Source organism: Nylanderia fulva, unplaced genomic scaffold (assembly GCF_048542155.1).
Source record: "Nylanderia fulva isolate GAGA-0341 unplaced genomic scaffold, ASM4854215v1 Scaffold201, whole genome shotgun sequence".
In the NCBI taxonomy this organism is placed as follows: domain Eukaryota; kingdom Metazoa; phylum Arthropoda; class Insecta; order Hymenoptera; family Formicidae; genus Nylanderia; species Nylanderia fulva.
The window spans coordinates 165,750-178,636 of record NW_028190266.1 but is presented as its reverse complement, the minus strand read 5'-3'; positions in this window follow the sequence as shown (position 1 = coordinate 178,636).

The following is a 12,887-nucleotide window of genomic DNA, read 5'->3' as shown; positions in this document are numbered from 1 at the left end:
ATGCTGTAGCACGCGCTATACGCGTATAGATCACCTGATAATCGCAGGGTAGACGCCGATAGTCCTTGTTCGCGAGTTAATTACAGGGTAGCTCGAAATACCAAACAGATGTGCGTGCGGAAATAATCCCTGCGCGAGGAAATGCGTAGGAAATACGTGCGTCATTGTCTCGCGGGGAGGGAAACGGCGACAGCCGTCGAGAAATTCCCACAGGCGTCCAACAACCGAACACTGATACCGGATCGCGATAACCCAAGAAATTCCCCCGATACATTAACGACCGGGACGATATATTAGGTACGACATCGACAGAACATACGCGACGATGTACGCTATCAAGACGCGACATAAATTTGATATGGTAAGACCGAACGATAGGTACACAATCACGCGACTCGCGAGACTGCTCACGCGACCGAGTCCTGGACAGACGTGAGAAGAGATGATTCGACATCGCATACGGACGCACGAGTACGACGTAAGAAACCGTAGAAAATACGCGCGAAAGACACAGGACACTAAAGGAAGCAAGGGAACTTATACCCCTTTCCACGGCGAGTCACAGCGCGACTCAAATGAATTCCTAGATGCATTGGCACGTATGCTATCATTCATATGATAGACGCGACGAGGACAGTCTCGTTTGGGGGCATTCTAAGCACAAAAGTCAAGGGAAGAGGCTTGGCTTGATTGCAAAACGCTGAGATATACGTACTTACGAGGAGTTAAAAAGACAATTAGAATCAACGTATCAAAAGCAAGCTACGACTACCCATTTACAAATCGAGTTTAATTCCCTTAAACAAAAAACAAACGAAAACTCACAAGCTTCGGAATTCGCGTCGAGACTACTGCAATGGAGCGCTATGAGTCATGATCGAGGGACGAGCGCGCTCTCCACGTCGGATATCGAAAAAACGCGTTTATCCTCGAGACGATAAAAAGTCAGGCGTTGCATAATTCCAGACAGGACTACGCGAGAAATTCAAACCATCGTTATGTTCACGGGATTATCGTACTTTGAAAAGATGCTATTTAACCAGCAATAAGGGGAAAAAAGGTCAAAACGCAAATGCGACCCGTTTTGACTAAAAATAACCCGGGATTAAATTCGTCATCGCGAGAATCGAAAAATTATTTGCTAAAAATGTGGAAAACCAGGCCACATTGGGCGAGAATGCCGTAGTATAAATACGCGCTTCCGAAACCGGAGAAGAGAGATCGCGTAACTACGGTAGAAAAATTTTGCAACTATTGCAAGAGCGTGGGCATAACGCACGAGTGCGGGTTTTTAAAATGACGCCAAAAACGCATGAGCCCACGAAAAAACAAACAGTAATAAAAATCGCGTAACTTTAAATTTCAACCGAAATTTAAATCCGGAACGAAACGTGAACGGATTCCGGGGGTACACGACATACGAGGCAAAGCAGCGACAAGGACGAGCGAAACGCGATGAAGACGGAGAGCGCGGAGATAAGGTTAAGAAGACTTCGCGCGCTCGAATATCAGGTGACGCACGTGCGTTCGACGCTTCGCGAGAAACAAGCTTGAACTTGATAACCACTACCGATACGAGAAGTAAAAAACCGGCAAGATTAATATGCTTTAGCGATACCGGTGCTACTGTCTCCTTAATAAAGGTCAAACATTTTAAAAGGCGAAACCGAAATCCATAAAAACCAAAATTACTTTGATCGGAATAACCGGCACAAAGCGCGAAACAATAGGAAAATTTTCGCGTTAGTGATCTGGACGACCGAAAAATAAACACCAATCTACGTCGTGAAAGACGATTTCCCGATGGAATTGATAAGAATAATAGGAAGTAATTTCCTGAAAAAACAAGAAGTGTTCGATGCGATTATACGGAAACACGGAGCTGCAAATAGGGAAACGCGGTAATAAAATTGCGCCCGTATAAAAGATCCTATTAAAAACCGCGTAGTAAAACTATTGTACAGCTACAACAAAATTGTAACAAAATAGGGCGTGATAAAAGCCGAACAACCGCGCCAGGAATTTTTATCGGACGATGCCTAGTCGAACCAAAAAATTTTCGATGCCCTGTCAGCATGATTAATACGACTGATACTACCGTAGAGATTGACACTTGTAACTGTAGAAGACATATGTGAAGATAAACGCACACGAGATATATACTATACGAGTAGGTGACGCGTATAACTCGACATCGCGTAAACAAAGAAAAAAAAAAATCGAATCAAAAAACTATTATGATAAAAACGCGAAAGAAATAAAATTTAAAGAGTCGGAATGGGCATCGCGAGCAATCAAACCACATTCAGAACCAAACATTTTCTTTGTGTTAGACGAACGCAACGGTAGTATAAAGCAAAGGTTGTCCATAAGACTAAAGGGACGACAGAAAGACATATAGAACGAACGCTCCTCTTGCCTGATAAAAAAATTGCAAACAAAAGCATATACTCACGATCAAGGACAAAGTAGTAAGAAGAATTGTATATTATCATTACAAGGCACTCTCACTCTTAGCCTGCAACGCTGCAGTACTCAAGAAGGAAAGTGAGAAGGGTCAACCGTATGAGATAATAGAATTCAAACATAGTCCAGGAATATATTTCGAGCAATTGACATTACATGAAACAGACAGAAACTATAGACAATGACTTACAAAACAACGAACAAAATTTTATGCACAGAAACAATTGTCTACCCAATGACATTTACCGAATAATAATGACAGTAGCTGCAATATCCATGGATAATAGTAAAAAGAAAAAATATAAACAAAAAACAGCCAAATGTAATAATAAACGATGACTTCGAAATTGCGATCAACACTAAAAAGAAGTCAAGTACTAGATTTTAAGAAACGATTATAAAACCTACTATGTATCGGGGAAACTATAATTGTACATAGAATAGATATCAACATAATCAAATATTGGTTAAAAACCAATAGTATAACGAAAAACTTGGTACCTCCGTTTTTCTTTTTAACGGGGGGAGAGATGTTATAGCCCGAAAGGCTATAATTACAAGTTAACAGATATAAAATCCGCGTGAAGACCGCTGATGCAGCAGCGGGCCGGAAACCGCGAAGACGCAAGCTAGAGCTTCATCTTTCGAACAGCTCTTAGCTCAAAATCTAGCCGCGTATGCAAAAGCTATGCACCATCGGGTGCCTGTCGCCAGGCACCCTTTCCAAATGAAATAACAAAAAACCGAGTTCACGTAAGAACTCGGGAGTGAACAGAGAGAGAGTTGAATTAGACCAACCTACCGAGACACATCAAGGATAACTCCCGACTCGTAATCAGATGAGTCGTTAATTTAGCTAAAGTCAGAATAAATCTAGAGTCGCGTCAAACGAACGAAAAAGAGAAACGAAGTTACCAGAGGTTTTTTAAATAACCATACGCCGAGTCTTGTTAAGATTATATATACCAATATACATATTATATATATATATATATATTGTTACGTCCTCCGGACGTTCTTTCTCGCAAAAGACGTCTCTCGCACACACTCTCACTCACTCGCGGCTCGCGAAATAAATACACTCTCTTATGAAGAAATGATCCTTTATACAATGATGAAATACAATGACTAATGTACACGCGAAAGAAAGAAGATTGCTCTCTGGTCAAGTCACGTCCGTACGAGATGACAGCTAGACCAAAACTGTCATGGAGCCTGAAAACAACCACCGGGCGGTTGTCAATAAACAACCCCCCTTAACGATGAAGCTCCACGACACAAGGGATGATATTCAGGGGATGAAAGATCAGGGACGTAACACTGCCCCCCTTCTTCAAGATTGTCGTCCCGACAATCAAAAACAGAGGGCTATACAACGCTGTACAATAACTCTGCATTCCGATGCCGACCTCAGGACTCCGACGAATTTTCTTGTTCTACCCTGGGCTCCTGCCACAGGTTACCAAACAATCCGCCATTCTGGATCCCGTCGCACATCCGTTGGACTATATTTGCCAATCCAAGTCCACAGTACAACTGTATCAATTGTCGATTCCAGGGCACCGACGAGTCTTCCTGCCCTACCCTGGGCTGCTGCCGCAGGTTACCGAGCAACTCAATTTGGTCCCAATCGACTTTCAAAATTCCTTGAAGATAAGTCCCAGTCTCCCTTCGTCCTCCGGTTCAGACAAGGGGGGGGGGTATCTTCCGTGGACCCATCGTCCCTCATGGACTCCCCAAGTCCCTGTCTCGGCATTTGCCCAAAGTCCCGCGGGAAAACCACGGATCAAAAACCGCGGGCAAGACAGTCTTCTTAGAGTAGAATAAAGACGGATGAAGATTTTCTCCCTCGAAGACTAAGCTGGGAGATCAATTTTTCCGCCATTCAGGAATTCCGTCCGCCATTCTTCTCAGGTCAAAGACAAATTTCTTTCCAAATTGAAGACTCTGTAACGAAAAATAAAATGCGCAGTAACTTATTCTATTTTTTTAAAATTAAAACATCCCCCCGAATTTTTAAATGAAAATTGACATTTTTGGGCTCCAATCTACTTAATTATTTTTCTAAATTTCTCTCGAGAAAAGGAGCTAATCTATCTTTCTTTCGTAACCCTCCCCTTGAATTATTTTTATGGCTTTTGCCCTTTCAATTGCCAAACTCAATGAGGTTATATTTTCTAATTGTAAAGTTCGTTTGACAAAATTATCATATATCGCTGAAATGAATTGCGCGCAGGCGATTTTATCTCGGATTTCGTGTGGGCACTCGGGATACGCAAGGCGAACCAATCTTTCAAGTTCCGAACCTAATGTTGCCAAATCTTCCCCAAACTTTTGTTTCCGATTTGTAAATTGAACATAATAATTTTGTGATAAGAGTCCTTCTCCAAAACGCAATTCAAGTTTTGATTTTAATTCGTTGAATTCTAAATTGGACACGTCTTCTACCGTCTCTAATACAGAACGCGCTTTTCCCCTCAAATTCGAAGCGAGTGCAACAGTCTTTGTTGTATCATCCCAACTATTCGCTTGAGCAATTAAGTTAAACTGCGAGAAAAATTCACGAAGTGATACTGTCCCGTCATAAGTATCAGGTTTTAATTTGTACCCTAATATCGCGCGAAAATCGTTCTCCCTCTCATTTAAAAAATGCGTACCCGAATTTCCACACGTTCTATTATTAGAAGGACTTAGCTGTAGATTTTGTGGCCGGGAATGAATCTCCTTCAAGGCTAGAAGTTCCTCGTCGTGACGACGCAGCATCGCCGCAATTTCGTCCTCTCGACGAGTCTGTTCCTGTCGCATCTCTCGCATTTCAAGAAGGAGAACCCGAAGAGCTGTAGATTCTGTTACCGCCGGTTCTCCTGCGACTTCCGGTAACGAGCCCGTTTGCTCTCCTGATTCCTCGCTGCCAGTCGTTCGAGACGGAGCTTGTGAACGGGTAATTCTCGGGGAATGTATCATTCTCGACGTTTCTGTTCCGCTGCGGTGAGATATTCCTTCGATCCAATCCCGGACGAGCCTCCAAAATGTTACGTCCTCCGGACGTTCTTTCTCGCAAAAGACGTCTCTCGCACACACTCTCACTCACTCGCGGCTCGCGAAATAAATACACTCTCTTATGAAGAAATGATCCTTTATACAATGATGAAATACAATGACTAATGTACACGCGAAAGAAAGAAGATTGCTCTCTGGTCAAGTCACGTCCGTACGAGATGACAGCTAGACCAAAACTGTCATGGAGCCTGAAAACAACCACCGGGCGGTTGTCAATAAACAACCCCCCTTAACGATGAAGCTCCACGACACAAGGGATGATATTCAGGGGATGAAAGATCAGGGACGTAACAATATATATATATTGAATAAAGAAGTAATTCTACATTAAACAAGACTAAAATTTATGGAGAAACCCCGACGATTCAGAAGTCCACTTCCTAATCCGGTAACATCCCTTCTGTGTCTCACGCGAGGCACAACAAAAGATTTTCAAGTTTTGTAATTCAAAAATTGCTTAATAACAATATATATATTATATTATTGTATATTATAGTAAAAAATATATTAAAGGCTCTCGAGGTAAACTATAAGAAAATGCAAAATAGTTTTATTTAAAAAATTAAAAATGACTTCCCAACAACTATTTAAAGTCAAACTAATGACATTATCTCTTTTTCGAAAATTTTATACAAAACCTTTTTCCTGAAAATGTTTTCTTTTGAAAATAATTAATTGTATTTTTTAAGTAAAATAAATTAACATTGCACACACACAAACACATATGCACGCACGCATATATAAAGTATCACAAAAATCTAGAAATGATATCTCATAAACTACGCATTTAAAAAAGTGTTTTAGACAATAATTAAAAAGATGCATTTAAAAATAATTTGAGCTTAACCGTGAATAACGTTGCCAATGTTACCACATATTTCCTTTACATTATTGATAATATATATGCATATATATATATATATATATGCATATATATATATATATATATATATATATAGATATATATATATATATATTCATCCCTACTTTGTGTATAAAAGTATTAAGGTAAAATTATCAAAAACTGAATGTTTTAAAAGTTTTAAATTGAATGTTTTGGTTCAGTAAATAGATCTTTTTAAACCTTATAACTTTATGAAACATTTTTTAATAAAACTTATATTTTTTTAGATATTTCAGGGTCCCGGTTTTTTTTATTCACCCTGTATATTACACACCACACCACACCACACACACACACACATACACACACACACACACACACACACACACATATACACATACAGCGTGTCCCACCTAGATGTGGCAACCTTTTTTTAACTTTTAAATTAAAAGAGATAGACAACAAATATATATGATGATAGATAACAAATATATATAAAATTAAATGGTTCGAACTGAACTCTATTATGAGCATAGTGGTTGATTTTAAAAATTATTTGTATTGAAGAACGGAGAAATATGTATAATTTTTGTATAATAATGTATATATTTTGATATAATAAAAGTTGTAGTAGTATTTGAAACGAATACAACGATGTATGATTGAATATAAATATTTCACATATTATACAAGTTTTATTGAAATATCGTGGGCGATGTCTACCTTTTCAGTTTTAGCCCTGCAATATGACCAACTTCTAACGTGTATTAGAGGTTGACGTATGATGTCACATTGTCATTTAATCATAATACACGAGTTAAAAGTTGGTCATATTGCAGGGCTGAAACTGAAAAAATAAACGTCGCTCACGATATTTCAAATCGATAAAACTCGTATAATATATGAAATATTTATATTCAATCATACATCGTTGCATTCGTTTCAAATAGTACTACAACTTTGATTATATCGAAATATCTACATTATTATACAAAAATTATGCATACCTCTCCGTTCTTCAATACAAATAATTTTTGAAATCAACCACTATGCTCACAATAGAGTTCAGTTCAAATAATTTAATTTCATATATATTTGTTATAGTCTATCTCTTTTAATTTAAAAGTTAAAAGGGATTGGCCACATCTAGGTAGGACACGCTGTATACAGGGTTAATCATTTTAATGTACCACCCCAAATATTTCTGTTCCTACGCATTTTACGAAAAAATGTTTCAGACAAAAGTTGTATGGTTTCGAGGGGGCCATAAGATGGTACCATTGGTTTGACCTTGAAGAGTCATTGGAAGGTCACGTAAAGGTCTCCTTTACTTTCTTAAATGGAACCTACTATTTTTTATTACATATTCTTATAGTTTACCACGAGAGTTTTACAAAACATTGTAATAAAATATATTTTTATTAAGTGTTTTTCGAATTATAAGGCTCCAAAGTTACAGTATTTTGACATAAAATACAAAATATCTTGTAAAATATTCATTTTCCTATTATCATACCTTAATGCACAGAATAATGAGACGAATCAGGTGATGTAAAAAAAAACACATAGTTGCCTTAAAAAAAAAATGAAAATTACAATAAGCAGCTGCACAATTTTTCTTAAAGACAACCATGTGTTTTCTTTATACCAACTGATTTGTCTCATTATTTTCATGATAAAAGTAATAAGGCATGATAATCGAAAAATGAATATTTTACAAGATTTTTCGTATTTTATGTTAAAATACTGCAACTTTGAAACCTTATAATTCGAAAATCATTAAATAAAAAAATAATTTATCATAGTGTTTTGGAAAGCTCTCAAGGTAAGCTACAAGAATATGCAAAAATATAGAGGGTGTTCCATTAAAAAAAATTGAAGTTCAGGATATAATGCTGTATTAATTTGATAGTAAATTTGCCCCTGTATCTTGAAACAATATGGACCAGGTCGTCTATCTTGAAAGTTAATTAAATTTGCGTTAAATGATGCAAACGAAAATTAACAAATAATCATGAAACGTATTCGATTACTTGAAGAAACAGACTACAGCGTATTGTACTCTCGTCGACGACGCGTCCAACAATATCGCTTTCGCGTATTTCTGTAAATGACACTCACTACGTCCGTGTTTATTTTCATTATATTGCATAGAAGAGCATAAAAAACAAAATTTTGGGGGAAGTTAAAAATTAATACATTTATTTATTCAGGAATTATTTGAAGTCGAAATTCTAAGGCTAATTTTAAAAAAATAGTTATTTGCGTTTAGAAATCTTAAAAAGAACGTTTAAAAAAAAGAAAAATGCTTATCTTTTTATAACAAAATCAAATTTAATCTTAAATCTCTCAGATTAAAAAAAGCATCCAAAAATGATTAAATTCAGAACAATTTTTAATATTTAATAGAATACAAATAAAAAAAACAAAAGATTTTTTTAATATAACCGTGTACTTTTTAGTAAAATTTGCACCAAGAGCATCTAAAAAAGAAGACTTTTAACGTTCGTCATTATTAAAAAAAAATGTACCTTTATTAATAATTTTAAGTATAATTATTTTTGATAGTGATAATTATAAAATCTTCATATATTTAGCTTTTTTCATATATTGTTAAGATTTCATATAAATTTTCATTTTATTACCATTCTAAAAAATTAAAATTAAACTTATATATGAAAAGCAATTTTTTTAAAATAATATATACATATATTAAGTTCTTTTTTCAAACACTTATAATATTAAAAAACTTTTTAAAGTACAAAATCATATTAAAAAACTCCCTCAGCTTTTCAAAAATAAGCTCTTGATAAATATATGATTTTCTTAAATTAAATATTTTATGGAAAGTTTTCACGACCTAAAAAAAATTAAAGTTTAAATCTATTATATTCTAAAAAAAATATAAAAAGACAAATATTTTTCAACTTAAACGTTTTTTTAAATATTTTTCAAATATATAAAAGTAATAATTTTATTTTAAAAAATTGTTTTTTTTCTAGAATTTTAACATCAAATATAATTTGAACAGATCAATATATTAACCTGCAACTTGCAGAGAAAAAATTCTTTTTTTATATCGTAAAACAATATACATGATGAAAATGTTATTTAAAATTTTTGAGTTAGATTTCTCTTGAAACACTCTTTCTTAAAAAAGACAAATTTAGAAAATTTTCCCAAAATAATTAAACATACAATTCATGATTTTTTATAATTTTGAATCGTTAAAAAAATATAGAAAAAAAAGACAGACTTTATAGACAACTTATATATGTCGACATTATATGTATACAAAATAAAGCATTTAATTTACCATCTGAATAACTTATAAATTATATGTTGTATAAAATATTATTAGATATACAATTCATTTCAATTCAATTCTTTATTCGTCCCCTAAGGGATTGAAGGCGCTTTTGAAGGAGCGTTCCCCAACCTTACAAAACTCTTACAATCTTACTTATATCTACTCTTATCTCTACTCTTACATCTGATTTACAAATAACTTAATTCTACCTTAACCTACTTATCTACTACTTTAGAGAGAGAAAGAGCCGTCCCTACCTATCGCTATTATTAGATATACATTACAACACTAATCACAAGAATACAAATCATTCAGAGCATATATGTACATACATATATATATATATATATATATATATATATGTATCTACATATATATATATATATATATATATATATGTATGTACATATATGCTCTGAATGATTTGTATTCTTGTGATTAGTGTTGTAATGATGATGAAAATACATATATATATATATAGCTATTTATTACAAATTTTTAATTTTTTTTAACAATTATATATTTTTTTTCATTAATTATTTTCTAGCATTTGTAATTTATAATTTTTTTTAACAATTATATATTTTCTTTGCATTAACTATTTCCTAGCATTATTTTGTATATATATAAATATAGAAATAAAATAATCTCGAAAAATAATTTACTTAAATAAACAAAAAATAAATGTTTATTTATACATACATATTTATATATATTCATAAATATTTCATAATTATTAGTGTATGGTGTGAAAAAATTTTAGTCTTTTTAAAGTATATTATATCGATCAGAAGTACATGCAAAAGAACTTCTCAATCCAAGTTAAAGATACGAGTAGTTTGCTGATTTGAGCAATATGTGACTTAGAATGGTCAGTCACTTACATCAGAATTGTCGTCTTTAAAACGATGAAGCCAATATTTGCACGTATTGCGAGACACAATATCTTTATCAACAGCAGAACAATATGTATAAATATTAATTTCATTATTTTAAATTTTGATATAAGTAACCAACTAAATCACTCAACAAACCATTTTAAACTTAATAAGCTGAATAAATTAATTAAGCTGAATAATACTTTCACACGCGACGTACTTAATTTAGTGTCTTCGAGTTAATATTTATTTCAGTTGATGCAGCATGTTTTAGCTGGACAGCATATGGAAAATGTAACAGGGATACGAAAATGACTTGATAATTTTATTGTTTTTAAATTAATATGTTTTTTTGCAACATAATCTGAAACTTGCCAGAAAGATAACAAAAGTTATAGAAAATAAGAGAAAATATTTTGAAAATTGATTTGTAATGCATATATATATATATATATAAGCCTCCTTTTCTCTTTCTCTCTTTTTTTCTCCTTCTCTATAAATCTCTGTCACTCTGTTTTTTCTATTAATTTATACATTTATTTATTTTTATAAATTTACTATATACACACATACACATAATCATATTCCTAAATCATGGTTATAAATAAAATGTTATACAAACTAAGAATTTTAGTCTTTATAAGACGCTAAATAAAATAATAAAAAAAAATAAATAAATAAATAATAATAATAAATAAATAAACAATGGAGAATATAAAATAAGGAATAGAATTATATAAATATACAAAGCAATAGAAAAATATATACAACACACACACACACACGCGCGTATTATATAATAATGTACATACTTTTCTCTGTGTATTTTCTTCTTTCACTTTTCTTTGTCCTCTTTTTAAATTTTTCTTTAAACTTTTACACAAAATTATTGAATATACTATCATCAGTCTGACAGTTTGACAGTCGCATAACCAAAACACATACGAGGATACAAGTGAAGCAAGTCATAGCGCACGAAATGCTCGATAACCAACAACCAATCGGCATCACGATAAAAAGGCAACAATACATTCGAGATATTGCGAGAATACATAACATGCACTTTTTAGAAAGGGACTAGCACGTAGCGCGCGCTGACGCGCGCGCCATCTTCAAACTTTAATTAATTAATTACCTAAATACTAAATTAATTAAGTACAATATTTCGGTTTGTAAACTTCTCAATTTCTGCTTTGTTTTTAAATATTAAAAACCGACAATTATCACCGCGCGGTTTATACAGCGCTGACTATATTTCAATTTATATATATTTAAATAGTTATATAATTTTGAAATTCAATTAAGCACAATTTCTCTTAATGTTCTTAATGTCCTTTTAATGTTTTTTTAATGTATTTTATTAATTAAAATAAAAATCGTCGTTTATAATTAAAATACTGTAAAATTTATTAAATGTGTACTTTTTATAATAATTTTATAAAATGGTATAAATATTATCTTTTAATTTAAAAAAATTAAATATATATAATACAATATAAATAGGCTATAAGAAAAAAATTAAAATTGTTTAGTTAGTTATCATTTTCACTTCAAATACGATTAAAATAACAAAATAATTTCTAATCTTTAATTAAAATAATTTAATTATTAATCTTTAATTAAATAATAATCGTTAATTAAATTAAATATTTGAAATAAAAATCTTTTAAATTTTTATTTGTTTTATTATTTTTTATTATTATTATAACATAATCATATGTCACATATTTATTTGTTATCTTTTATTAATCTAGTATTTCTTTATAAACATAGTTTTTGATTTTTTTAGTCACATTACTATCTTTTAAATACATTTTCAACGAATCCCAAGAACGAACTCGTGAAAATGCGACATACAGTTGTCCATGACTGAAAATATCTTTTCGAAGATCTATTGCAATTTTATCGAAAGTCTGTCCTTGTGATTTATTTATGGTCATAGCAAATGCTAATTTCACTGGAAATTGTCTTCTTCTAAATGTAAATGGATATATATTTTCGCAATACAGAGTGATACGATTAATAAAAACAATTTCTCCAATTTTATTACCTGTTAAAATTTCACAACGTAATAAATTATTATCTAAATCTAAAATCAGTAATCTTGTACCATTACATAAACCTTCATTAATACTAAGATTTCTAATAAGCATGACAATAGTGTATTTTCTTAAACGTAATTTATAAGGTGGAAGACACAATGGATTTAAAGAATTGAGATATTCTATTGGAATTATTTCATGTATATCTTGATTATCTCTAGTCGTTTCAAGAGTATCTATACTTGTATAAACTCTCTCTGTCGTTTCGTCCAATAAATTTACTACCT